Genomic DNA, 25,084 nt, shown 5'->3' on the forward strand with positions numbered 1-25,084 from the left:
GACCACCAGGAGGCTTTATGGCCCATCTGCACAGTCTTCAGAGCCATTCTTTTCTTAGACAAAATCTCCTTACACTTGGTACCTTGGTACTTGGCTTGATCATTTGTCTTGATTCTTTAACAGTTTGCTTGGATTTGAGGATAACACATTATTTGAATGCCTCAGACTTTGTCTAGAATATCCTTAATGGAGCCACTCCTGCATTTAGGACACTAGCCTTCCGCGTGGTGTGGAGCATGGTGGTCCTTGCGTTCGGGAGTTTACATTGTGAAAGGTATTCTCAGCACAGGGTGGACCCTGTGGGAAGCCTGAGGCTTAGGGAAGAAGCAGAAGCATGGGCTGAGGTCCAGGCGGGAAGGGGCAGGGTGAGCTTGGAGTTTTGGGTGCAATTTGGGGTTGAGGACTGTGTACTAGAAGATGAGAGGGTTGGAGGGCCCCCTGGGGCGGGGCGGGGCGGGGCGGGGCGGGGCAGGATTGGGGCTTTTCTTCTGTGAGTGGGAGGGAGTCCTAAGGTTTTAAGCAGAGAAGTGACCCGTTGGCTTCGTGAGGCTTTGGCAACACCCTCCGAAGGGGGAGCGTGGCCGCGTCTGTGCTTTAGGTGCTGCCGTGGTTCACTTCACTGTTTATTTCTGGCCCGAGGCGGAGGGCGCATCCCACGTCAGCTGGTGCGGGATGAACCAGCAGTGCTCAGGATCTCTGAATTGCCCAGAGCCATGGCGTGATGTATACCACAGGAGGCTTTATTTCTTTACAGCCATAGACTTGTTTAAAAGCTGAATCACATACTCTGGCTTAATATTTGACTTCTTAGTTACCAACTCCAGGTGAGCCACCCTTGAGAGGGTGATGTGTGGGAGGAAGGGGGCACAGGGCAGCCGTTTGGGCCCTGACATGGAAGGTTTGGGTTTGGACCCTTTGGTCTGGTATATTTCTTTTGAGTGCTTCTTCATTTATATACCACTTCACGTTTATAATGTTGGCATGTTGGTTTATATGTTCCTACCACTGGTTTACTCAAGGTCGGGCGGAAAACTTTCTTGGCACGTGTGTGTCCTGAGATGTGGTGTGTGAGAGCATCTGCTCGTGGCCCCAGGTGTTGCAGCCTGGGGTGGGACTTGAGCCCAGTCCACCCACCCCCCACACCCAGTTCTCAAGTCCTGTCGAGTGTTTGGCATTCCTGGTGCTGACAGATAAGCTGATGTTGTCTGCTGCAGCCCAAACGGAGAGAAGGGTGCCCTCACCTGTCCTAATTGAGGGCAAGAGGAGGTCTGGCTGTGTGAGTTTTACTGATAATTCCCCCAAGTCGTTGTTACCCTCCGCAGCCAATACACCTTCCTCTCGAAACCCGCCGAGTATAAATCCCTTTCCGTTCTTTCCTTTGCTCTTTCAGCCTTCTGGAGAAGCTGAAACTGCCTGAAAGAGAGGCGACCGGAGCCAGGCCCTACATAATCCACACAATCCGGATGCCACCCTGGGTGACTCAGATTCGGTTGGTTTGTCATTTCACAACCACCTGCATCTGATCCCGCTCTGGGGACACTGAGCCCCTGGGTTAGGAGCAAAGCGTTCTTCCTGGCTCCTAACCCCAGGTGTGGCCTCCCCAGCTCTTTCTCTTCTGAGCTCTGGCCATAGGGATATGACGTCATCCCTGCCCCTTCCTCCTTCATTTGTGTTGTTAGTCATTTTTAAGAAGCAAACATGTGTACCCTCGTACGCCAGTTGTGTTAAACGCTTTACGTGCATTATCTCCGTAGCCCTCACAACAACCCTACCAAGCTGGTGTGATTTTCCACAAGATGGCGTTTGAAGAGATGGTCCGAATCATGCCAGGTGCCCTTAATATACAGGAGGCACTTACCTCCCTCCCCTCCTTTTGTACTTTGTCTCATTTAATCTTTGCATCGACCTTATGAGGTCATTGTTATCTCCATTTTACAGATGGGGAAGTTGACGCTTAGTGGAGTTTAAATAACTTGCCTGAGGTCACTCCAGCAAGAAGTGACAGAGTCAGAATTTGAGCCTAGGCCAGAGGACACCAGCACAAATGCTCTTAATCTTTGCTCTTTGGTATTTGTTTATTAGGTAAAAATTTCTGTTTCGGGGCTGACTTAACTGGCTTCTGTTGGATTTGTTTTCTAATGCTTTTTCCATTTCTGAAGGGGGAAGAGAGGGCGCTAAGGTTGATCAAGCACCCCCTGCGTTCTCAGCACGAATTATCTGCTTTCCTTGTTCGAGGTATTATAAGCAACACCATGATGGCTTTTTGTCCTTTTAATCCATTTTGTTCACCAAGATCCCAAGCACCTCCCACAGTGCCTGGCACATCTGGGGTGCTCAGTCACTGGTTGTTGAGTGAGTGAACGAGACGGGCTATTTTCCTGTTGCATAGGTGGAGGCATTGAGACAGAGCAGCTGGGTGGCTTGCCCTTAGGCACACACCACAGTGGAAAACAACTTTTGCTCTTCACACCACAAATCTTGTTTTTCTAACAGATCTTTTTTACACAAGTAAAATTTAGGGAGTAATCAGATCTATGTCATGGGATTGTAGGGCATGATATAAAACACTATAAATACTTAGCCAGGATCTGGCACAGTGCGAACATTTGATGAGCGGCGCTGGGTTTGCTGCGTTTCCAGCCTCTCGTCTGCATGCCTTCATTTGGGATAGTGTTGCCATACAAATTAGCCAAGCTGAAAATTTGCTAGCCTCTGAAACTTCTAAAAAGTGTTGTATTAATCCAATGTTCCTATCTTTGTTATACTGTCAAGTGATAAAAGTAGTAAAATTGGCGAAATCAGTTTAAAGCTACCGTGGGCAAGTGGTTATGACCAGCAAGATTTGATTAAACTGTATTTGCATCTTCTCTGCTTACAGTCAGAATGTTGTGCTGGACGGGGCCTCAGGGATCGTTGTCCAGTTTTCCTCCTTACACCCCCTTCATTTACAGGTGAGGAACATGAGGCCCCGGAGATGCAGGGGTGGGGCTGGGGGCAGCCTTGGTCTTGCATATTACATTCTCTTCAGTGTCAGCGGCCCTGCCAAGTCCAGATGCCTGGAGTTTTGTAGTCAGTGGGCTTGTCCGAACATGTGTGTGGTAGAGCCACTGTCCTTCCTGCTGAGGATGTTAGGGAGCAGATTGTATCAATACCCGACCAAGCCAGTAAATCAAAATCACAGTACTATGGAAACATTTTTTCTCATTATAAAATGTTCATTTTTACTGTAGATAATACGAGGGAGCATGAAGAAAATAAAAACCACCTGTCATCCTGTCAATCAGAGATTACAAAGGAAATTTTCCTAAGTATAAAAATTGTTTTTCCCATTCGATTTTTGTTATTTTGTTGCACATATAACTCATATTCACCAAAGAGAAATTCTAAATTAACAAAAAAGAAGAAAAATCTAAAAACAGCACAAAGGAAAAGAAAGTAAAAATATTTCCTCTCATGAGTCAGAAGTAACTTTCTATCTCCTAGGTGCTCTTCTGTGGATACATATACAAATTACAAAAACGAGATTTGTTACATTCATGGACAATAAAAAGCCCATTCTTGTACATGCCTTTAAATTATACCATATCCATTAAAAACTTAACGTGGTATAAGTATTTTCTGATGTATTCAAATGTTCTTTGACATGAAAATCACATAATTTTGATGTGCCATATTTTGTGAGGAGGGGTCATAGGCTAATGTAATTATTCTGCGTTCCCTGGACACTCACTGTGTAGGGCCAGGAAGGGTATTTTCCTAATTTAATGAAGCCAATCTAGGATTAAAATTTTTACTGTAAATTATGAATATGTAAACAGAAATGGATTTATTCTAAAGAGAAAAATACTGAACTGACAATATATATTTTTTGACTAGTATATTATCTGTCCTCTTATTATTCGAAAGAAAATGAGAGTCACCAATGAAAAACAAATCACGCAATTCAGAAAGTCCTTCCAAAGGGTCAAATTCCCTTGAGAGGGAGGTGTTTTCCATCTTACGGCGGACAGTGTTGTGAATGTTACGGATGATGCCATATGTTGTTTACCTGTGGTTGTATTTTTAAGTGGGTATTTTGCTTTAATCAATGTCATGTTACTTGGACATTTTAGAGCAGTTGTTCCCAATCTTTTCAAATGTAAGGACCTCTTTTAATGTAAAAAATTTTTCCAGACCAAGCATAATTTTAGTTATATTTTTAGAATCTGTTGGAAGCCCTGACAAAAAGTTCTTAGAAATGACACTTTTAGTGGAATTTATGTTTATTAATTACAACAGCCTCTTCATACACTTGCCAAGTAATAGTACATACATGTGTACGATTTACTGGGTGTATAGATGCTTGATGAACTTACGAATAAGTGGACCCCCTGAGATAGCTCCCTAGAGACCCCTTTCTACAGGAAGACAGATCCTGCACATGAGTCACTCAAGGTCTTTTAAAGTCAGGGAAATAACAATTAGATTGGTTCTGAAGGGCAAGTGGACTCCAGGAACGACTGTGTAGCTGGAGGATCTGAGGGCCATCAGATGACCAGTTAGGAAGATGCTTCTCGTTCCCACCTGCTCACTAGTGAAGTTTCCAGAGCTGCCCACCCCACCGTGTTCTCTTTATCATTTCAAAGGAAGGAATGTTGTTGGAGAAGTGAATTGAATCAGAAACGGTTCAACATACCTCATGACATATCTCCCTGGCCCTTTTAATTAATTTCGTATATTCTCTTAGAGAAAAGCCTGGATTTTTAACTAGGAGACTAAGGTCCTAAATGCAAGCCCAACCTTGGTTACCATTAACTCAAAGACGTTACACTTTGTGCCTTGGTTCTTCCATCTGTAAAATGGGCAGTATCTCCTTCCGTTATGATATTCTTAGGAGGTGACATGATGTTGCCCCGGGCAGCATTTTCTTTCTATTTAATCAGTAAAAGCAAACAGAAAAACCTTTGTGAGGTCCTAGGCACTATTGTCCTTTTGTATAAAGGAAAAGTACCATAAAACTAGGGGAATTCTAAGCATCCTGCAAGCTGCTTTAAGGCTTAAGGGCAGCAGCCCAAAGACCTGCCAGTGAAGTGAGACCTTCCTCCAAAACCTTATCTTCATCCTCCTGTGGTCCTCTTTTTTTCTCTTTAAAATGGGAGTGTGAGTGGCTTAGTAATTGTTATGCAACAGCGATGCCTTTTATAACGCTATTCTTGGGCTCTGACAACGAAGTTCTTGCACTGCTTTACCCCCTCAAGATGCAGGTAGGAGAAGCTGCCTCATTTCTCATCCCTCCTTTTTATCTGAAGGAAAATCATCCCTACATTCCACCTTTTTCTAGGAGTCAGGGCTTGGCACAGGTATTCTGTTCACGTTTCATGTGGTGCCTCTGTATTTTCAAAAAATGCTGCGTGTAATCTTTATGTCAAACTTTATAGCTTTTTCAAGTTGTTCTAGGCAATCTTCAGCAGTTTCTTAGCAAAACAGGGTGTACAATAAGCACTTACCAGCCGAGCCCAGGAAAGAGCAGGGTTTGAAAGGAAGCTACCAGCCTGAAAAGGCCATGCCGTTTGTATTTTCTGCAAAGAATAAAACTGGATTTTTACAAAGCAGGCAGGAGGAACTACATTCATTAAGTGGAGCGGGTTAGAGAGGCAGCATGTGACTGGAGTCAGCTGACCTCATCACAGGGATGGGGCCTTCTGTACAATGGGACCAGGACGTCCCCAGACTGGTGCACTTAGACTCGGGGAGACTCCCGGGTGCGCGTTCAAGGTGATGGTTACTTTTGACGGATGCTCACCTCACAAGGGTTTCCAGGGAAAAAACCCTCCAAACATAATTTCAAGAATTCCAAAGCAGTTTTACAATTCTGATTCTAAGAGAGGTCTGTTTTGAATGGGAACTCCCTCAGTGCCTTCTCTTGCCTTTGTTTTATGGATGTTAGTAATTATCTTTAAAAAATAGAAAGGAGCTAGAAATTATATCTTAAGGATTTTAGTTTAGTTTATTTTGAAGAATTATTTAATCAGCTGGGGGTTTTCCCCCTTCAGTAGCTGGCACCAGGTCCCAGTGACTAGGCAGTATGGAGATAATAGTAAATAACTATGCTTTTTGTAAGGGATGTTATTTGAGGAGGGAGTTATGAATACATAATAGACTTAGGAATACAGGAGAAAAGATGATTTTTAGGTGTTATAGTGCACAAAGTAGTGAATGACAGTCTCTAAAGACAAATCTGTAAACAAAGCATAAATATCTTTATTCAAAATGGATTGAGTTCTGACCCTGATGCTTTCAGGAGTACCTTATTATCAGGTAGCTTCGGAAAAGCATGTTGTTAAACCTGTTGGTTTCCCACAGAATTTCATTAAAAAGGTGTGCAGTCAGTCACATAGCCCTTCCTTGAGGGGCAGTGAAACAGAAACTTGATAGAAACACTGAGGAGGGGAAAGATACAGCCGCTACAGCACCTGGGCCTCCATCTTTCACTTCCTTTCCCAACTCTGCCCCTTTGAGATGTACTTTGAGAAGATGGAGGAAGCTGCTGCGGTTGGGGTCATCACCCTGGATCTCGCTGCTCCTCTGGATCTGGAGATGGGAGTGGCTCAGCACTGGGAGTTCCTTCCCCAAAGCCCAGTGCTGACTCTTCACATTCAGTCCTGTCCCCCAGCTTTCCCAGGACAGCAGTGCGGGAGAGGAGGCAGGAGCAAGGAGGGACTAAGAAAGTGCCTGCCTTGGTCCAGGCTGCCCCCACCCCCCTACCCACCCTGGGCCACCAGGGAAGGAGCCGCCGTCTGGAATGGGTGCAGGGAGAAGGAGGGGGGACAGGGAGTTGGAATCCAGAGCAGAGGGTGGAGAGGCTGACAGCAGTTACTGCCATTGTTTTGGTACAGACTAAGCTATGGTTCAGAAGTTGTTGTCTGGCTGTTGGCTTTTTCTCTTCAGTTCTGGCATTCAGTGAATGCATTCGATAAATTTATGGTTTGCTAATATGAGTGTGATATGCATGTGCATTTTTTTTTTTTGGCTACTGAATAGGCAATAAAACTAAGAAGCCAAATGCTAAGATGGTTATTGTTTTACTGATTAATTGAAAGTAGCCTAACTGTGGGAGGCACTTGCCCACACTACTCCAGGTAGTAATTTTTGTTTGGTCTACTAAAAAAAACTACTTGGAAAGGTGCAATATCAGATAAAGGACTGGAAGGCTCCAGTTCTGCTTTCACTGGGCACCCGCTCGCTCACTCTGAGATGCTGGAAGGAAAGGATGGGAGAGGAGAGTCACTTCTCAGCGGCCTGCCTGACTCCTCCTCTTCCTCTCCCTGCCTGGAGCCACAGGTTCAGTTTTTAGAGTATGGGGCCTGGTGCTACGCCTAGCAGTGGTATTTTAAAGTATTTCTCAGTAGTTTTTACGATTATCAGTCTTCACTTGCAGAGTTTCTTTTTATTTTCAAGGGCACCCAGGATAACCATTTAGCTCCCTTTCAGTCGCCCCCTCACTCACTCATGCCCAGTCAGGAAGATTAATAATGTTAACTGATTTACTGTCACTGCAAAAAAAGCATTAGTTAATTAGACTTTTACACCTCAGTCAGATGGCATTAGACACCCTTTGTGCACTTTAACTCAAGGATGTTAAAGACCTAAATCTTTGAGAAAAGAGAAAAGAAAGGAAAAGGACAGGCACTTTTCCAGTTTAAGCTGCATGTTGGTCCATGTTAATTAGGCATTTGTCCCTTAGTCTGGAGGTGATAGAAAATGCCAGTTACTGTGGTATTTAACTGACATCAAACTCCTGTCCAAATAATTCAGTTGGGCCCAGCCTTCTCTCTTAATTGGTGGGAAGGAAAACGTCGGCACACACCCAGAAGAAGGAGGAAACTGTTACTTACATTTAACATTTAAAAATTTCATTCTGAAAGGATCGGAAGAACACTTGTATATTTTTTTTATTAACTCTCCAGTTGGGCTTTTTTAAAAACAGAAACAACAGAATCTTTCCTAAAACTTAAGCTACCCTAGATAATTAGCTTTTGTAAGTCTTCAATAAATGAAAGTTTAGTAATTGTTATCCAAGGTCAAAAAGTAGTTATTGTCATCCAGGGGCCCTTGTAGATTTATGTGTATGTTTGGCAGTGTTTTAAAAAATTGACATTTAATTTTCTAGCTTATGGTCAGATTTCTTTATCAATATCAGAAATTCATAGTGGGTTAAGGTGCCAAGCAATATACATGTTTTAAAAACCAGTAGATGGTGGCATATTAAAAGAAAAATGACTTGATGGTTTTGTAGGAATAATTAGATGTGAAACACGCTTTTTTTTTTTTTTTTAAGATTTTAAGCAACTTCTTCCTAGTTGCTGGAGAAGATAATGCTCAGTGACAAGAGCATAGTTTACCTTATTTATTAGGTATATAAAACAATTCCAAAAATAATGAAAAGATTTTTTTCTCAGCAGGGGTAGCCTTATTTGACTTTAAACCTTAGTCATTTTGTCTATGGTTCCTAGCCAAAGATTCACACATTTGAGAGCACTTCATTTTCAGTCTTGAACTACTTTTTCGTGCACTGAATGAATGCAATATGTTAACACTCCTGTACAGCCCAGAGTTGCTCGGCTGCCCCTTGGCCTGCCTGCCCGGTACTGGCTGAAAAGGTACCATTGTTTGTTCTGCAAACACTGGGTGATGTTTGTTTCCAAGGTGACTGGTTCTATTGCTGCCCTTTAAGCAAGGGGGGATGGGGGAGAGAGAAAGTTGGCGTTAAAACACCTGAGAGCATCCTGTTCTGGATACAGTCTGTGTGTGTGTATGTGTGTAAGTTGAAATAGTATTTTAACTGAAGTATTGGGAGAAAAGGGGATAGTGTGGAAATGGGGAAAAAAGAGATTATCAGTAAGTTAAAAATATCAGTAAGTTCTGATATTTAACTCCGTATACTCAGAACGAATGTAATGGTAAGAAGTGTTAGAATTAAACATCTGATTAGACTGAAATTAACTGTTTTTACATTTGAAAAACTAGAGTCAAGGGAAGAAAAAATATTTTAGATGGTAACCATTGAAATGTTAAATTTGTTTTTGCATGAAATAGTTCTTCAGCTATAACCTGTAAGCAGCTATTCAGATGAACAAATGTTTGGGAGTATAATTAAAACTGGTTATTGATCAGATAGCTGGGCCCTCAAAAAAACTGTAAGAGAACATGAGATATAAAGAAATTGGTTTCACTTTTAAGTTCTGTAAAAAAAAATTAGAAAAATGTTAAATAATTGAAGTATATTCGTGTCAAAAATTTTCCAAAAAAATAACAAAATAGATTTAAAAGCATTTTGGTGATGTATATGGACTCATTCATCAGTGAGAAATTTTAGGTTCAAACTAAGAAAAAGAAGATTCCTCCCTTCTTGGGCCCCCACCCCCTCTTTTTTTTTTTTTTTTTATTGTACGTGGATCCTGTTAACAGAACTTTGCCTTTTCACTCCTATCGGGTTTAGTACAGTTCATGCGCAGGTTTCAGTAAACATTAACTACTTTTATCAGGGCTTGCAGTGTGCTGAATGGTTAGCAAAGAGAGTGTACTGCAAGAGACAGATGAAAATGAGAGAGTCCAAGGTCACATGGACGTTGAATTTTTTTTTTAATTATTGAGAACATAGAGAAAAGACACCAAGTTTCACGCTTTAAGTATCTTCTCTTTGGTCATGTGGGCCTAAGACAAGGTTACTTTGCCTAGGCTTTCTATGTACTAGGGTTAAAACAGAGTTCTTCAGATGCTGCTTCTGAATGGCAAGGCACAAGTGATTTTAAAACATTGTTTTTTCTTTCCTTTCATTAAAAAAAAGTCTCAGCTTTATTCAGGGCCTCCTTCTAGGATGAAAGGTTCTCAGGTCCCAAAAAAGAACTACTGTAACTTTTCTTATGGTTTCTCTGAAAATCTCTTTCAGTTTTATAGGGATTTCCTTTTTTTCCTTTCTCAGATTATCTGGGATTGCCCTCTGATAACCAATTTCGTTTCTGGAGTCAGCACAGTCGGTCAGAAACCAAGGGCTAGAATGAAATATTGCCAAATACAGAATAAACATGCTTGTTTGGGAAATCATGTAATATTCTAAAACTTTCGCCTCTGTGTATCCTTTTCGAAAATAGGAATGTGATTTGTGCTCCTTTTTAGTTAAAGGACATGCAAGTTTTACAATTGCTGACTCACAATAAAAATTACCCTCTTCCCGCCCTTAACGCCGTCTGTGTGGCAGCCCTCGAAGTTCGCACGGGGCGCCGTGTCTGCGTCTGCCCTGGCGACCATGCCGCCAGCCCTGAAGGGCAGAGCTGCGACGAGGGAACTTGGCCCGCGCCTTAGGTCGTGTCCCTTCCCTGGAAGCCCTGCACTGAGGCGGTCGGGATGGATTTGGTCCGAGCCGCGGGCTCAGGGGTGGCCGGCCGGGCCCGGGGAGACCGCCGGGGCGGAGGGCGGCCTGGGCACGCTGGCCCTTGCCCAGGGTCGAGGAGCCTTTGTGCATAGGAGAGGCCGTCTAAGCAGAAGTGCCTTCGCACTGATGGAAGCGCGTCAGCTGCTGGCCCGGGGGACTCGCCCGTGCCCTTCCTCGCCGCGCGCTGCGACCGGGAAGCGAGCGGCCGTCGGCCAGGCCTGCCGGGGTCGGGGGGGCGCTGGTCCAGCCGGGGCCCTCTCGGGCTGCCCGCCCCATCTCGGCACCCGCGCTGGGCGGCCCCGTGAGCGGGCAGCGGCGCCGTCAGTCAGGGCGGCGGGCGCCGATTGGCCGGCCGCCGACGGGGGCGGGGCGGGGGCGGGGCTCGAGGCTGGCCTCCGGGTGGGCTGCGCCGGCGGCTCTTCCTAGAAGACCTTGATGCGTTCTTCTCAGCTGGCGGCGGCTGAGCGGCGACGTAAAGAACCGCCGGAGATTTGCGAAGAGCCCGTTTAGTAATTGAGCTAGTTTTTAAAAAGTGAATTCGTCTCAGGGAGAGATTAGGAAATGTATGTGTCCCGAGCGCCGTCCTCCCCCTCCTTTTTGGGGGGCGGGGGGGCGGCTGCTGTGAGGCCAGTTAGCCTGTGCCCACTTGGAAAGTTTCCGAGGTTTTGCATAGGCGTGAGCTTGCCCGGCCGCCTTCTGTCTGTATTTCCCAGAATAAGTCCGCGTTAGAACCGCGGATGTACCTGATGGCTGTTAAGGAGCTAGGAAATCCTCCTCAGAGCCCTTGTACAGGGAGGAGGGGCTGGAAGGAAGAGGGATGGGGGAGGAGACGAGGATGCAGGCAGGACCGTTCTGGTCCTTTCTGTGCGCTCCCGCAGTCTTGGGCGGCGTTCTGAAACGACCCGCCTTTTGAGAAAGGAGGCAGCGGGCCAGAGAGAACCGAGCCCGGCCGGGGCGTCGGGCCGGGAGTCCCCGCGCTGCCCACGGAGCTGCAGCTGCAGCTGCGCCTCTCCTGGAGGGCGGCGTCTCCCCGGTCCCCTCCGGAGCAGGGTGCTGATAGTCATACCGAGCCCTCGTCTGGCACGCGGTTCTTGGTGGTGTGTACTTCAAGTACGTGACCAGTGAGCACGACAGCTTGTGGGATCGCCATCAGCCTCTCTTGTGCCACCGGGGCGCCGGCGGAGTGTGCCCTGGCCTCCCCGGCAGGCCCCGCTCTGGGAGCTGGCCCTGGATGGTGCACGTGGCTCCTGCCCACCCGCGTCGCGTGGCCTGCTCTCTGAACCGGGGGCCCCGCCGCCTGCGCGGGAGACTTCGCCCCCGCCCTATGAGCGTCGTAGGCCAGCTCCAGTGGCGTCCATCGCACAGTCCCTCCACTTTGTGACTTGCTTCATTTTTGGTGTGCCTTCTCTGGTAATCAGTTTTTGCTGAGCCATAGCGTCCAAAACAGTGATGCTTGAGCGGGGGAAAAACGTTCCCCTGACACACGTGCCTGGCACACTCGAGGAGACTCACATTCAGTAGGCCTGTTGTAAGGCTGGCGTTTGTCCAGTCGAAAAAGCTTCCCTGGCGATTCTAATGAATACCCCTAATCTTTCAAAACTGTATGTATAAACAGGTTACTTGTACATTTATGTCTGATGAGACGAATACGTTTGAGTTACTGGAGATTTTTTTGAAAAGAGAGTTAGGAAACGATGCCTTAAAATTCTCCCATCTGATGCTTGTTGCAACCTCGAGTTTCCTATTAAGCGAGGAATTGTGGTACCTGTGCTAGAACCCTGATGGGCCGTCTGCACGGGCAGGTGTAAATGCCACTAATTAATTTTTTAAGAAATCGGCACTCTGACAGAATTATCAGGGATGCTGAGTAGCTGGTACCAGATGTTTCTTTTGTTAAGGCCGTGGAGAGGTTATGTCACGGGGAATAAGGCTATGGACATTTAATCCTTGGTCTGAGGCTGTGGATTTGGGGATGCTGAATATTTTCTTTAAAAAGGGTTGGGCAGGGTGTATGTTCTGGTTTTTAGTCAGCCTTTCCCCCTACACAGCTCTTGCAGTATTATCGAACGTGGAGGTGTTTACTCAATTATCATCAGGCCCAGCTCCTGTTAGGAGACGGTAAATGGTGCTTGAGGCCTCTTTATCTAGACTCTCTTGCTCACCATTTTGCCACAGCTGAAGGGACAGTCTGTGCCTCTAACTGAATTCAGTCCTTTTTTACTCCTTTACTGTGGAACAACAGGAAAGTCGACCGCTCATCATTTCGTGTGCAGACTTTACAGCCTCTGAACAGCCTCTGCTTTTGCAGTTTATGAATGCACCATTTGTTGTTTCGAGCACAACTGTTAGATACAACTGGCATTGCAGCCCACTCTGCCTGTGACCAGAGTACATCACTGCCGCCTTTTTTTTCCTTTTTTTTTTTTTTTTGTTTCTACATAGGCCAGATTTTTGCTTTAAATACCACCATTTTGTCCACACTATAGTTTCTTTGACCTAACTTAATTTTTGAAATGTAGGTTTCAGAAATGAGTTTTAACTTGCTCAAGCTGTTAGTACAGGGGTTCTAAATAAGTGTGTTTTACTTTATTAAAGAAGATTATTTTTGTGGCTTGGTTTTGCATACATGTTTTTTAAAAAATAATCTCAAAGAAGCATGGTGACTTTGAAATTTTATTTTAAATTGTGTTGCAGTTAGAAAGTTTTGTCTTTTCCTGGGGCATTATATTTCCTTCTTTTTAAGCTTTACACACAATCTCTTTGTCACCAAGTATTGCTAGGTATTGTCTTCAGTCTAGAGTTTAAAGGAAGCTATCAAAACTTTTAATGTGGTTTTCTAGAGTATTTTGAATATCATCATTACAAATAACAATTTATCATTATTTTCTCCTCTTGAAAAAGGGTCCTATCCAAGAATGATACCATTAACGTTAAAAAATTTTCACTTCTGGCTTTTTTTTTTGTTTCTCCTATATATTCTTGGGCCTTGTAATTATATATATTATATCTATATATACCTTGACATTATTCCTTCTTTACATTTTATTTAATCGTGTTTTAGTCAAAAGAGTGTATTAACATTTTTCTGCTGTGTTTTACATGTTCGACACCTGCACAAAATTGTTATTTCTGTTTTTAGGCCTTGCTCTGGCTAAGGAGACATATTTCTGTTAAAACAGCAGTAAACATCCTATAACAACTAACTCTACAAGACTCGGCATCCTGGAGCTTCCAAAAATGAAATAGTCATTTGCTGAATGTGCAGCAACTTTTCTGTATTTGAATTTTAAAGTAGATATTTGGGTTTCAAGAAATGTATTTATTTGTTGTCTTTCAAAGAAGTTATGCAGGCCTAGGGTTACATTTACATTTTTGTTAAGATTGTGACATACAAACGTGTTTAAGGAAAAAAGTGTAATCTTTTGTGAGATTCATCCTTTCCTTTTCGTCTCACTGTTTAGAGGGGGCAATCTGCCTTTCTGTGAAGATTAAGTCTTCCACGACCTGAAGAGTCCTTCAGGTTGATGTAAAGACTAAACGGCTACAAACAACTTCACTAGAAAGGGAGCCCCGGTTTTACTGCTTCCAAGAGCAGTTTTCTCAAGCTGGAGTCTGCTCTTAACTTTTAGAGCACATTTTCCATACACGGTCCTGCATTTTCACGCTTGGTTTTGAGCTGCACCTTTAAGGTGGGTAAACTCTCATTGGACCTTTCTCCCTTTACCGTAGTTTCTTGGCTGCTCATCTCATGTGATTAATATGTGTGTTGCTTAAAATGGCAAGTGAAACATCACCAGGTATTTTCACCAGGTAGAAACTGCTTTTCCTGTGTCAAAACAACCAGTGTGGCTTAGTTGATGCTCCTGTTGCTAAGCAGGTAAATTTCTGGTCTGCAGGTTGTCTGTTAACCCCGTAAATGCCTAATGTCAAGCAAAAAACATCAAGAGGAAGAAAAATCCCAGCAACTTGATGCTTTCTTCTTACATAGTGCTTCGTTCAAGTGCATGAAACTGGGCCTACCTCATCCTAACATTGACTTACCTAAATCGGAGGATTTACATATTTTCAGGGGGAAGAGGAGGGTTAGGAGCTGCAGAGGGCTGGGAAGTTGGTAGTTTACAGTGAGACAACAGTCCAGGGAGCTGTTAGTGAAGAGCTCATGCTATATGGTGAAAATTGTGCGTTTGAGTTCAGTTAGTAATGGGCTAGCGTTTTTCTTTGAGACTTTTCTCTACAAGTCTGCCTTAAATTGCACTATGGCTGTGGGGAAGACATGAGGAAAGAAAGGGGTTGCTGTTTGCATCCATTTGCCAGAAAGGAGTTAACAGAACATACCGCAGAACAGGTTGGGCAAGACTGTTAAAGCCAGTGATGAAGCCTTTCTCTCCCCCTCTCTTCACCTCCCCTCCCCCCTTCCCACTTTCCTCTCCCAGGAGTAAAACATCTTCAGACTGTCCCCTGCTCCCCCAGTCCCTCTCCCCACTTTGGTGTCTGACGTTCCTTCTCCGTGGCAGAACACTTGATGTGATGAAAATACTTTGTGGAGACGAGAGAGCCTGTGCGAGAGGCCTCAGCCTTGCCAGCTGTTTCTTGAGAAATCGATGGCGTGCTTGTCCTTGCCCTTCGTCATGTAACATAGGCCCCATTCAGCAGAGACATTCTTCACTGTGCAGTTATGCCTCTGTGGGCCTGTGGGGTGGATGGCCTGTGGGGGTGGGGAGTGGGAGGGGAGGAGGCGAGGTTAGGATGGAGACATGGAGGGCAGTGAGGGGGAGTCCCTCACTCTGAGTGCCAGCATGTCATGAGACCGTTGCTTCTTGAAGCTTCCGAAGTTAGCTTGGGCTTAGGGAATATCTTATGGCCATAAATGCAGAGAAAGCAAGCTCTTTCAAAGCCAGTTCTGGTCTGATATAAGTTCTGCGTGGTGTTTGTGTCTAATCCCTCTGTAAACATACCATATATAGTCATGCTTGAGCACACTATAACACATTGCAGGGAACTCTCCTAATGCACAGATCCTCTGGCGCTTAGAAGCCAACTCGGGCTATTTCTGGTGTGTCATGGCTTGCTTTTTTCCTTTTTGGAAGGAGGGGGAAGGGGCTTTTTCCTTTCCATCTTCACACTGTTTGAAACATGTTTCTGATCCTAGTGTGTCTGGCACTCTGAAAACTAAAGAAACTACTGTCACGTGAAAAGAAACTGAATTCTCTTTTTACATCTGTTTTAGAATAAAAACCTTGTTTCTCTTAGTGTCTTTCACACCACATGCGTTTTGTGTTTTATGGTCCCCGGTCTTCAACTGTTTGTTTTTGGAGCATCTTTTAATACTGTGAGGGTGAGCTCTGCTCTGTACCGTGCATTGTTGGTGGCCAGTGGAGAAGTGGCTTTTGTATACCCCTCTGTTTCCTCTCTGATCCTCCCTGAGCTGTCGTCGTGTGTTTACAACACTCCACCTTCGGATTGCCAGGGCAGAACACGCAGCTCTCTGCAGAACTGATGGCAGCCGTTTTCCACTTGGCAGGCCTGGGTCTGTGGAGTGGAGAGGAGACAGTAATAAGAAAGAAATGCAGTTGTTTTTTTTTTTCTTGGAATACCTAGGATACAGCTTGTTGGAGTGAGCAGCGGGAGGCATTTGTGGTTCAGATAAGGGACTTCTTCCTTTTCCTCCTCTTATTTTCTTTTCCTTCTTTCCCTGCTTCCTCCAAAGGCTATTGCTTTTATTCTTAGGCCACGTGTATAGGTAACCCGTGAAGAAAAAGTGGTTTGCGACGCTGGGATATTTGGGTATCACATAAAGAGACAAGATGGGCACTTTCTTTGCTTTGTTTTTTCATTGGCCTCATCAGAGTGAATTATATCTGACTGTGTGACAGTTAATTGTACCATCCTTCCCTTTTCTTAAGCTGATAAGCCCCTTTCTGTCTGCCTTCATCAAGCTTCTTTGTTTGAGAAGTTCCTAATGCAGTAGAAGAACAAAGTGACAGTTTTCTTATTTACTGAAGTCTCTAAAGCACGTTCATTATGCTCTTTATCATATCTTTTTTAGAACTTTCTTCCTTTAACTTATATAATTGAATCATTCCAAGTAGTACAAGTGACTGATAAGTTAAAACTTCCTTAAAAATACCAATGAGTCCAGAAAAGAAAAATTAAATTTTTTTTAGGCTATGTGTATTCATTTCAAACTATTAACAGTGTTTGATAGATGGTGTTCAGAGTAAGACACTGGGTACTGCCAGAGTGTCATTTACAAGTTTGGACACAGCAATTGATTAGTATTCAGTTGACTCAAAAGTAATATATCACTTATGTGGAGGTCACTGATTTCGAATTCTTAGGTGCAGAATATTCATGTGAGGGAGGGAGAACCAGCAGGGTGTGTGTTGGGGGGGTTGGGCGGGGCAGCGCTGAGCATGTAAAATAAAGCTTTCAAAAACCAGACAGGAGTAGGAGGTCCTGGATCTGACACTCCTACCCCTGGTTACCATTGGGGGAAATGGGGCAAAGTGATCAAGGAGCCCTGTTATTTTTTGCAATTGCATGGGTACCCACCATGATCTCAGTTAAAAAAAAAGCGTGGCCAACTAAGGCCATGTGGTGTAGGGGCAAAACTGAAGTAGAAGGGACGTTACACTAGTTTCCGAAGGCACCTTGTGTAATAGTTGTTCATTGTAATGATCCTGAGTCATCACCCAAAAAGGTTAGATTAATCATACGTTGATTCACTATGCTCTGCTTAAGGAGATGGGGAAGTTTGAAAGATACTTTAGAATGATTTACACCCAGGAGTTTTATATGGAAAATTAATTTCTGAATACTTCCCCCTACAATTCCTCTCAGTGATGTGCAGCTGCTTTATGAGTTAACATGAAGTGTTAGAATAAACCTTCCAGTGTCTTCAGATGTATACTAAAATATTATTTATTTTGTCCAGATTTGCAGGGAAAAAAGTGATTCGCTAACAGAGTCAAATGACGTCCAAATACCTCACTAGGTTATCTGTATTCCTAATGTGAGTTGTTCTTTCCCTTTTTTGGAGGTGAGGAAGATTAGCCTTGAACTAACATCTATTGCCAATTTTCCTCTTTTTGCTTGAGGAAGATTGTCACTGAGCTAATATCTGTGCTGGTCTTCCTCTATTTTATGTGGGATGCCGCGACAGCATGGCTTGACGAGTGGTGCTAGGTCTGTGCCTGGGATCCGAACCTGCAAACCCAAACACTACACCATTGGGCCGGCCCCTATTCTTTCATATTTTTAACTGACAAAATACACAAAATGTCATGGATTTTTAAATGCAGGTGATAAGAGAAGACCCAACAAATCATGGATACCCTGGGAGACACAGTCTCTGTAGAAAAGGAGTTCCAAGCTTAAAGGAAGCCTTAGAAAACTTAAATATTTAACAAATTAACTTTAAACCATCAAATGACAAATGGAAGGAAGGAGTGGATTTTTACCCCTCGTCTCAACTATAGGCTCATTCTAAGAACCTTAGAATTTAGAGCTGGAAGGGACTTTCTAGGTCACTTGGTCTGTTTTTGTGAGTTTGCCTTCATTTTACTCCATATTCTTCCACAATTCATGTGTGTGTCCATGTCACCTGGAGTAGTGTCCATGTGGCTTTTTTGGCTGTGAGGAATAATCTTAAATTGAAAAATTAAATGTGCTTACTCAGCAGAGACTGTTATATTTTTTAGGTTATTTGTTAATTTTATTCTTCTCAGTATCTCCATTTTACAAATGAAGACCCCCATCGCATTCCATGGTGGTGGTACACCAAAATCTCTCTTGGCATTGCTAAGTATTTTTTGACATTTTTGTGGAAATCCTGGGGTTGAAACTCTCCTGGGTAGCTAATACTTACTGATGGTTCTCAGGCATTTTGATTTTATCTGTTTAAATATCAAGCATTTCGGGGCCTAAGTTTATTAATCATACTCATAGATGTGTTTTAAATACTCACATATTAGCTTATAACAGTATGAGATTTGTTTAAGTCTTTTGTGCACTTTCTTGCTGTAATGCATTGTTAACATATGAATAAGGGTGGTATAAACTTCTGCTCCTGATTCAAGTAGGGTGTGTGTGTGTGTGTGTTTTAACTAAGAGAAATCGTTCCCTTTGAAAGTGTAATTAGTTTTGAAATTTGTCTTCTGAATATCTTTGGAAACTATACCTCCTGATTGCCATGCTGAAGGTGGAAAGTATTCCCTTATGGTTAGATGTTTGTGACTGTCAGGAAAGGAAAATGTATATGAATTGCATATAAGAAATATGAATTACTTCTCTGGATGTTAGATGCTCACAGCACATGGAAAAGTAATAAAAACCACTGCTTCCCAGGAAGCAAGGAGCAAGTCTTCATGCTGACTTCTTAGGGTGGGGACAGCACAGAGAGGGCTTGCAGGAGGGATGTGGCAAAGGGTGCAAGGGTTTGTGTCTCATTCTGTGTGAAGCGATTGTAGCTTCCTGCTCTGGCTCTGTTTGAGATGATGTGCTTGCAGCATCCACTGGGTAGGCGGGCCTCAAGGACAACTGTTGAGAGATTGGGGTGGTGGAGCTGGAGGTGCAGGGGAGGGAAACACCCAGGCATGGATTGGAACAGCTGCTGGCTGCCTGGAGATCAGCCTCCATGAATCATAGGCACAGAGAATTCATCTGTGTGACTGGTGGCCAAACGTGAAGAAGGAAGGGAGCATGCTTTCAGTTAATACTCTGATGCCCCCAGAGCACTTTAAAGGCATGGCAGAAATTTGTTGGGCAGTTATTAGCATCTCAGTCCATAGCATTCATTGTTTGTTTAAAACCTTTTCCCCCTTCAACTAATCTTAATCTTTTATTTAAAGTAAATGCTGTCAGTCTGCTTTAAAAGCTGACTGAAATGGCTTTTACTGGACATTGCCTTATTTATAAGGGGTGGAGTTGAGACTCAAGGAGAAGAATTTGATCAATTGATTTAAGGTTGTTGGAGGATTGAAATGTTACTTGATTGCTGGTCTTATCCAGGATTTTGAGATTTCAAGGAAAAGTGGACAATGCCTGCTTTTATCCGAGGGATTTCAGCAGTCATATGATCTGCAAACCAGCCCCCAGGAGCAGCAAGTGCAGGCAGTCTCTGTGCTGAGGAGTCCGTGGAGAGAAGGAACTTCAGAGTGCGTGGGATATGCTGGTTTGGGAGTCATTTAGCCAAGAACTGATTTTGGTCATGGCCTTAGGTCTGCATAAAAGTTGCACATTGCAGGGACATGACATTTCTGTGGCCTAAGATTTATTTGGATGCAAGTTGGAGGAGGCAGCAGCAGTGAGAGCAAAGATGAGCAGCTGTGCTGATGAGTGCACTGCAATTCCCTGCTCTAGGAGAAGGTGGCCGGCCCGGCTAGGCGAGGGAATAGAGAGAACCATCTTGTTAAGCTCTCAAATAAATTCCTGACATGTGGACATGTGTAGAAGTCTGCAGACTCTCTTATGCTCTTTGGGCATAAGTAAATGGAAGGGAGCTTTTGGCTTTATAAAGCATAATGTTTATAAACTCCCAGGAATTTTACTTTATAGCTTGATTCTCTCATTATGAACATAAGTATGGAAGAAATGAACTGAGCAAGTTAGATTACAAAAATCACACGAGGTCACTTTTGTATGGATTTCGTTTTCTAAATGTGGATATTGCTATTACATTTCTCTTGCAGAATCACACACAATGACTCTGATTTGAGGATACATTATGAGTGTTGTAAAATGAACTTGCTAAATAACGGAGTTATCAGGGGCCTTACAGGAGAGTACTAGCAAGATGTGATGCTGAGTTTCTTTAGCTCTGTGATTTTTTTTTCCTGCTTTTTCTCCCCAAACCCCCCCCCCCAGTACTTAGTTGTATATTTTTTTGTTGTTGTGGGTCCTTCTAGTTGTAGCATGTGGGACGTGGCCTCAGTGTGGCCTAACAAGTGGTACCATGTCCACGCCCGGGATCCCAATCCGCGAAACCCTGGGCCGCCAAAGTAGAGCGTGCGAACTTAACGACTCAGCCACGGGGCCGGCCCCAGCTCTGTGATTATTAATAAACCCAGCTATTATCTGATTGCTCATTATTCCTGTTATCTCTGGTATCCTGAGAAAATGTGCCCTAGTGATAGCTGCTTAATGAAAAGTAAAGAAGTAGCCTTGTTTTAGTCTGTACAGGGAGACTTCATTGGTCTCCGTAATGTCTTAAAGGTAGTATGTCATATGAGTTTTTTGAAAATAGAAATGTTTAGTTTTTCAAGTTTTCTTTTTTTTTGATGATTTTTTTCATGTCTCCTGAAAGAAATGAAAAAAGAAAAAAATCCACTCACCAAAAAAACCCAATAGCTGAATAGCTATAAAACGTATTAGAGAAATTCAGCTTTTAGCATGGGGGCCTTTTTATTATTTTCAACTCTGATTTTACAGCTGAGTTAGAATATGTGACCAAATGCATCACGTGAATGTTTACTTTTTTTTTTTCTTTTTGGCCACATTGAAGTACCTAAAGAGATGGAATGTGACACACCCAGAGAATGAGGCGCTCAAGGGGCCTAGGAACTTGAGAAGGCCAGAAGCAGCGGGATCCCTTCTTGTCAACCTGAGCTTTGTCAGTGCTAATTGGGGAGGAGAGAGCTGCTGAACTCCTTTGGAGATGAGTTTTCAAATGTGTGTGTGTGTGTGTTTGTGTGTACACAAAGGGCTTGTTCTCCTGCCCTCTGTAGAAAGAGTTAGGGAGAATTCCAACAAGAAATTCCCCCACCCTTGAGATTGTTGTAGGTCCCACTCACCTCAAGTCCTCCTCATAGAGGGCCCTCCAGAGAAGTGCTGTTTTGTTCTAGAGACCAGAAAGGACCTATGTGATTCTAGCACATATTTCTAAATGCTGTCTACCTAGTTCTTTTAATTTTGTGTATTTCATACATTTCTAGTTTGTTGTTGAGTTGTTCTAGATTACAGTTTGTTTTGGCTGTCTGTGTGTTGGGGGGGTGGTGGTAATTTTTGTGGGAGGAGAATCTTTATTATGCTTAATTCCATATAGTCTGGAAGGTAGTATACTGTGGACAGCTCATTACCTGCATGTCTCACAGCTCTCTGGTATAGCTCCCTTCCAAGCAGTGACCCAGGGATCCAGGCTGCCCTTATCCTATATCTGCTTCCAGATTGCCACAGTAAGGAAAGAGCTAGCAGGTCACACGTCAGCTTTTAAAAGCTTCAGCCTGGAATTAAGTCACATCATCTTGGCTCACAGCCCTTGGCCAGAACTTTTCATGTGGTCTGCCACATGCAGAGGTATAGGGGTGCTACACAGTGTGGAAGAACATATGGATATTCTCTGAGCAGCAAACCTCTTTGCCATGGGCATATTTGCTACTCTCCTTTCTAATTTTATCTCCTTAAGGCTCACTGTACACATTTGGGTAAGGCTTAGGCTTGAAGCATAGAACATAAGGAGTTAACTGTTCCACAGAGCAGTAGTTATCAAAGTGTGATCCCCAGACCAGCAGCATCCACATCACCTGGGAACTTGTTAGAAACACAGATTCCTAGGACCCGCCCCAGACCTTCTAAATCAGAAAGTCTGGAGATGGAGCCTAGAAAGCTTTTGTAGTAAGCTCTCTAGATGCATGCTAAAGTTGGAGAACCACTGCCCTGGATGAATGGAGTGTCTTTAGCACCTGTTGAACTGATCATTAGTGAATCAACCCTGAAATGCCGATATGCACTTGCCAGTATATTTGTGCAGTAATCATATGGTCGCTTGTGAACACAGATATGATAGTAGGAAGCACTTAGGGAGTCTTCACTATATGTCCCAGACCGTGTTTAAGCACTTTACAGATTTAAGTCATCTGTTTTCTCACAGCAACCATACGAACTATGTATTATCATTGTCTCCATCTTACAGATAAGGAAACTGAGGCAGGGAGAGGTTCCATTAACTGTGTAAGGGCGATGCTGCAAGATCAAGCCACTCATCACAGCTGGACAGTGGAAGATGCAGGTTTTGAACCCGGGCAGTGTGGCTCCCAAGTCCACTCCTTAACTGCTCTGCAGCTCTGCTTACTGATCTGGTAACCCACCAGGTCATGTGGTACTTTTTAACTTTTTCCTGAATGGAGACAGTCTGTCAGAATTAGCAGGAAGTGTGGTGTGTTGGTGGCAGTTCACATTACGAGTTAAGCCGCCTCACTACCAGCTTCAGTCGTTGGTGGTTTACGTGTGTGATGGGCTGGCTATGGTATTGGTCAATCCTGGAGATGCGTGGCTAGACAGCAGTGGCCCAGTTATTTAAAACTGAACAATAAATAGAATAGGGTTGTTAAGGGTAGAATTAAGTTGCTAGTGGGAAGTGTTTCTCAGAGTGAGGTAGTTGTCACACCAGAAGAGCATTTTCTTCAGTTAACCTACGTGTAAGCTTCAAGCTTATGAGAGAAGCCCTGTTCTCGTCACCTTCCCTTTTGATTCTTAGGTCTTTCATGTTTCATCATCTGCCCTCTGAGACACTGATCTGAGGCCTGATTCCATGAGGTGGTCTGAAGAAGGTTTCTGTTAAGTTTTTATGAGCAGGACTTGAGTCTTAATAAAGAAAATGTGTTTTTCCTTCCAAGAAAATTGATAAAGTTCTCCCCCTTCCACAGAGTTAGACACAATCTAATCTTTTGAATTTTGGACTGATTTAAAAGCATTTCCAAATGACATTGAGAACTGCTTTTCAAGCAGTTCTGTTTCCTTGCGTCCTTTAAATTTTTTTAATTATTAACTGCATTTTCTCTCTTCCAGGTGGGTCATTATTTGTTGCTGTTTGGGTGTACTTTGCTGGCCCATGCATCCCCTTGCCTTCTTTGTCTGTTGTGCTCAGCAGACTAGAACTGAGACAGCTCCTTGGCAGCTCTGTCCCGGACGGTACCAGCTTTGACTCTAGGTAGAGGATAAAGATAGCATCACCCCTTTCGGTTTTCATGTTGGCTGGGAACAGCTGCTACGCTTTGTATAGCTCTACACATAACATTTCATTCCAGAATTGCTGAAATTTTTAGTTTTCTGCAAGCCAGGGCTTAACCACGGGGTTTTCACATTCAGACTTAGAGTCTAGAATTTTCCTTTGAGAAACAGTTGCTTGTCTAGGAGTTTAGTAATTTAAGGGAATAGAGACGGTACAGGGGAGAGGAAGGAGGCTATTTGCACATGTTATTTGAAAGATCCAGTTCCTTCCTTTCCTCTCCCCTCATCACTTCCTTTCCCTTCATCACTTTAAATGGTTTAATTTGCTTAGGTGCGCTAACAGAGGTATAGATAATTGAAGTAAATCTTGAGTCAGATCTAAACAAAAGAAAGAACTGACCTAAAAAAGAGCAACTGAACTCACACTAATTGAATCACGGAGCCCTGTGCACAGATTTGCCCAGACCAGCCTACCCTGGAGAAAGGCGAGGACCCTTTGCTCTCGGTGGGCTCTATGCCTCCTAAGAACCAACTCCAGCACTTCCCTTGCGGATTTCCCAGCTGCATTCCTCACTGAGGCGCATCTGGGTTAGAGTTGCAAAGTTCAGCTTCAAAGAAAAAAAAACGTGAAAGCCATTTTGGGCTGGGTGTTTGGAAAACGTTTTCTCTTCTCTCGGAGACCTGGTGCCTTTGGTATTTGTAGATAGAATCTACTTGTTTACTGTTTAGGAGAGCAGCTACATGTGTGAATTGGGCATCTGTTGGAAGAAACGTAATAGGCTTGCCTCAAATAGCAGGAATAAAAGATGCAACCATTTGAAATAACACGGTTTTCCTCCCTTCTCCTAACCCAGCCATCCAGAGTAGGAAACAGGATGCCAGACTCACCCTGAGTAGGAGAGACTTACAGAGGGCCCCTTAGCTGCTTCCATGAGCCCATTCTTGTTCAAGAGCACCTTGAGATCACATGGTTATAAATACCTACACTAACTGAGGGCCCCCCTCTGTTAAGCGTCATCTTCCCTGGCTGCTGGGGAGGCCTTTATTTATCTCTGACTGCCACTGTGCTCCCTCCCACCAGCTCTCTAGGGTCCTTTGCTCCTTTTGTCTTCCTCCTACTCACAGCATAAGACCCGACTGCCTCTTTTCTTGATGTTACTAACCAGTAAAATATTGGAGTGCCTACTGTGTTGTCAAGATTAAGACCATCTAACTTTGAGCTTCCTTGAGCAATGCCTCAAATGTTCTTCTTTTTACTCTTTCATGTTTCCAGACTCAGAGAGTGATGCCCCTTCATTGCTAATGCTTTCACATTTATCTGGACACTCTCCTCCCTCCTGGAGACCTTATTCCTACCAGCCCTTATTCCTATCTCTGTGGCTTAAAATGGGTCTTCATTCTGGACCTTCTTATCTCTGAATTACATCAGCTCACCTGGCTTAGGCCTTACCTCCCTACAGAGGGAGGGATCAATCCCACGTGTACCCATTAGCCCCGATCTCCCACCCATATACTAATATCATAGCACTAAGACCTTCCCTTCTGAGTCCTCTCTCTTTCTTTACTTTCCAAGTGTTTAAAAAAGAAATTAGCCCAACCACTTACTGCTTAGCTCCCTCCAGTCTTTCCATTGTATATCCAGCCTGCTTCCAGGTCTCTGCAGGTCTTTGAAAGGTTTTGAGGTTTACCTGTCCCTCTCTATTCCCTTTGTTCCCATTTCTAGTCTCC

General features: G+C 43.8%; 1 protein-coding gene and 1 non-coding gene across 18 annotated transcripts in view; both read left to right on the forward strand.

Annotated features, from left to right (window-relative positions):
• Positions 1 to 25,084, forward strand: part of RREB1 (ras responsive element binding protein 1) — a 173,082-nt gene that overhangs the window by 61,338 nt on the left and 86,660 nt on the right. Inside the window, exons 1-2 of one of the 17 annotated variants that reach the window (XM_070244056.1) lie at positions 20,913 to 21,079; positions 23,195 to 23,336. The exons of 13 other annotated variants lie outside the window; for them this stretch is intronic. The gene's annotated coding sequence lies outside the window, so the exon portion shown is untranslated. Of the gene's footprint in view, positions 1 to 8,697; positions 8,800 to 20,912; positions 21,080 to 22,319; positions 23,337 to 25,084 lie in introns of those variants that run through there. 3 more of the 17 variants (XM_070244062.1, XM_070244057.1, XM_014734707.3) reach the window with 3 other exon arrangements.
• Positions 11,235 to 11,375, forward strand: MIR8916 (microRNA mir-8916). Its single transcript, NR_127902.1, has one exon. It is a non-coding gene; the product is annotated as a microRNA mir-8916 (primary transcript).

Source organism: Equus caballus, chromosome 20 (genome assembly GCF_041296265.1).
Source record: "Equus caballus isolate H_3958 breed thoroughbred chromosome 20, TB-T2T, whole genome shotgun sequence".
Classification (NCBI taxonomy): Eukaryota; Metazoa; Chordata; class Mammalia; order Perissodactyla; family Equidae; genus Equus; species Equus caballus.